At 46.1% G+C, this 3,784-nt stretch overlaps 1 non-coding gene across 1 annotated transcript; it reads left to right on the top strand.

Annotated features, from left to right (window-relative positions):
- Positions 1–1,109: 1,109 nt before the first annotated feature.
- On the top strand, positions 1,110–3,098 carry LOC143206207 (small subunit ribosomal RNA). Its single transcript, XR_013008203.1, has one exon. It is a non-coding gene; the product is annotated as a small subunit ribosomal RNA (ribosomal RNA).
- Positions 3,099–3,784: the final 686 nt, after the last annotated feature.

Below are 3,784 nucleotides of genomic sequence, written 5' to 3'. Positions count from 1 at the left end.
ACGAGAGGTTAAAATTATTGCTTTAGAAGTTCACGTTGTCTAAAGCTAAAGTTTATTCATCGGAACATTCCGATAATAACGAGAACGGGCAGACGTAAAAACGAAAAATTTGCGCAACGTCCGTATAAACGATCTGTTCTAAAACACCCATACATTTCCGATAGCTGGCGAGAGACCCGCGCTTAAATCGTGTGCGCTTCTACGTGGGGCGATACGAGAGACGGATACGACGGGTCGGGTCGACCGGCGCTGTGACACTTTTACCGAGTGGCTTTTGATCAGCGAAGGTGGTATTACATATTATATGTTAATATATAAGATCCGAACCGTATTTTTTTATTTATCTAAATAAAAAGCGTATTTCGTCGTGTTATTATATATTCGTAACGCTCTCGCGATTTTGTATCGTCGTTTCGTTGTTCTTCCTGGTCGGTTTTTTTCGATATATCGGGAAGCGTACGACGACGACGACGGTATCACTGCGAGATCGCGAATTCGGCGGGAACATTCGGCTTCGTTAGAAGAAGATGATCCACGATTCATATGCGATTGGAATTATTATTTTTATGGACGTATCGGTTTTTCATCGGAACGTTCATAAAACAGCAACACATTTTGCGATAGCTCTCTGCTCTCCGAGCGAGAATAAAATAAAAAATCACGAAACGTTTCTCGTACGAGGTTTCCTTGTCGCTTTATATATTTCTATCTAGCGAAGGGTTCGGAGAGAATGTTTTTCGAGGTCTTATAAACGCCGAACGATATTTTGCGGCATCCAATTTTCGACGTAGTCGACGATCGTCGTCGATAATCGAGATAATTGGGTGCCTAGTCGATCGGTTGTGTATAAAAAAAACAAAAGATGTGTCTAAGATGATGATATCGTTTTGTTTTATTAGACAACTAATATTAAAATGTAAGAGCGTGGCGCCTCGGACCGGTTTTTCCGTCGTCTAGGCGCGCTATCATGCACCTCCTTTTTATTAGTCGTCGATATATATTATATATCGTCGTCTTACGCACACGTTTCTTTATAAGTCAAACTTATAAAATAAACTGTGTCTGTATTTGTTTTATCTGCTTCGTGTCGATAAAATAATAAGAACAGTTCCCTGGTTGATCCTGCCAGTAGTCATATGCTTGTCTCAAAGATTAAGCCATGCATGTCTCAGTACATACCGAATTAAGGTGAAACCGCGAAAGGCTCATTAAATCAGTTATGGTTCCTTAGATCGTACCCACAATTACTTGGATAACTGTGGTAATTCTAGAGCTAATACATGCAAACAGAGCTCCGACCAGAGATGGAAGGAGTGCTTTTATTAGATCAAAACCAATCGGTTTCGGGTTCGCGCTCGTCATCGTACAACTTGGTGACTCTGAATAACTTTAAGCTGATCGCACGGTCTCGCACCGGCGACACATCTTTCAAATGTCTGCCTTATCAACTGTCGATGGTAGGTTCTGCGCCTACCATGGTCGTAACGGGTAACGGGGAATCAGGGTTCGATTCCGGAGAGGGAGCCTGAGAAACGGCTACCACATCCAAGGAAGGCAGCAGGCGCGCAAATTACCCACTCCCGGCACGGGGAGGTAGTGACGAAAAATAACGATACGGGACTCATCCGAGGCCCCGTAATCGGAATGAGTACACTCTAAACCCTTTAACGAGGATCAATTGGAGGGCCAGTCTGGTGCCAGCAGCCGCGGTAATTCCAGCTCCAATAGCGTATATTAAAGTTGTTGCGGTTAAAAAGCTCGTAGTCGAATTTGTGTCTCGCGCCGCCGGTTCATCGTTCGCGGTGTTAACTGGCGTGTTTTTCGCGAGACGTCCTGCCGGTGGGCTTAGTCGTGTCGCGTCGCCGTCGCGCGTGCGTTTCGGCGTGCGTGTTGTGCGCGTCGTGGTTACGACGGCCCAACTCAATCCTGCCGCGGTGCTCTTTACTGAGTGTCGAGGTGGGCCGGCACGTTTACTTTGAACAAATTAGAGTGCTCAAAGCAGGCTAAAATTTCGCCTGAATACTGTATGCATGGAATAATGGAATAGGACCTCGGTTCTATTTTGTTGGTTTTCGGAACCCCGAGGTAATGATTAATAGGAACGGATGGGGGCATTCGTATTGCGACGTTAGAGGTGAAATTCTTGGATCGTCGCAAGACGAACAGAAGCGAAAGCATTTGCCAAAAACGCTTTCATTGATCAAGAACGAAAGTTAGAGGTTCGAAGGCGATCAGATACCGCCCTAGTTCTAACCTTAAACGATGCCAGCTAGCGATCCGTCGACGTTCCCTAATATGACTCGACGGGCAGCTTCCGGGAAACCAAAGCTTTTGGGTTCCGGGGGAAGTATGGTTGCAAAGCTGAAACTTAAAGGAATTGACGGAAGGGCACCACCAGGAGTGGAGCCTGCGGCTTAATTTGACTCAACACGGGAAACCTCACCAGGCCCGGACACCGGAAGGATTGACAGATTGAGAGCTCTTTCTTGATTCGGTGGGTGGTGGTGCATGGCCGTTCTTAGTTGGTGGAGCGATTTGTCTGGTTAATTCCGATAACGAACGAGACTCTAGCCTGCTAACTAGGCGCTTTTTGACATCCTAAAGGCCCGCCGGCCGCGTTGCTTTCGGGTTTCGCGGTTCGTGCGCGGTTTTTACTGTCGGCGTACAAACTATTCTTCTTAGAGGGACAGGCGGCTTCTAGCCGCACGAGATTGAGCAATAACAGGTCTGTGATGCCCTTAGATGTTCTGGGCCGCACGCGCGCTACACTGAAGGAATCAGCGTGTCTTCCCTGGCCGAGCGGCCCGGGTAACCCGCTGAACCTCCTTCGTGCTAGGGATTGGGGCTTGCAATTGTTCCCCATGAACGAGGAATTCCCAGTAAGCGCGAGTCATAAGCTCGCGTTGATTACGTCCCTGCCCTTTGTACACACCGCCCGTCGCTACTACCGATTGAATGATTTAGTGAGGTCTTCGGATCGACACGCGATGGCGTTTCGGCGTCGTCGATGTGTAGGAAAAGATGACCAAACTTGATCATTTAGAGGAAGTAAAAGTCGTAACAAGGTTTCCGTAGGTGAACCTGCGGAAGGATCATTACAGTGTGTTGTTATGCCTATATATATATAATAGGTAAACGTACAAGTCTGTAAAAATCATTGTCGAACGTTAAAGAGCCATCTACGAAGTTCGGAAGTTCCGATCGAATTTCGACGTCGTCAACGTAGCTGTTTTCGGGTACCTATAATATATGGTTTTAAAAGATGTACGCCCGAAAGCGGAGATATATACGATGAAGATGTTGTTATATAGGACGACGAGTAATAATCGTCGGCCTACGACGGATTTCGTTATAAATGGACAAATCGAGCGCAAAATAAAACGATTTTGCCAATTATATTTCTAATCGACGTTTCGATCCTCATATCGACGAACATATACGATGATCGGTAATGTGATTAGTTTACGAAAATCTTATCACCCTTCGTTTGTTTCATTCCAAAAGGGTGAGATTTAGTTTACGAAAATATTGCCAAACTATGATCAGCGTATGCTCTTTTGTTGTCGTACGAGGTGAGACGACGAAAATTTACAACGAACGTCACCATTTCGAGTAGTCTGTCTCCGCTCCTCTCGTTGTGTGTAGTGGAGAAGACGAAAATAAACCGTAAGAGCGTTTTAAAGTCGACGGCGGCTGCGAAAGGGGCGCAAGCGCTGTCTATGACGTGAGCGCGCGTCGTCGTCGTCGTCGTCGTCTTATAATAGAAACGTTTCGATATGCGTTT

The sequence above is a fragment of the Rhynchophorus ferrugineus genome, unplaced genomic scaffold (genome assembly GCF_030347505.1).
Source record: "Rhynchophorus ferrugineus isolate W39M unplaced genomic scaffold, kcgeb_rfMv2 rfM589, whole genome shotgun sequence".
NCBI classification, from domain to species: Eukaryota; Metazoa; Arthropoda; class Insecta; order Coleoptera; family Curculionidae; genus Rhynchophorus; species Rhynchophorus ferrugineus.
This window is presented reverse-complemented; position numbering and strand designations above follow the sequence as displayed.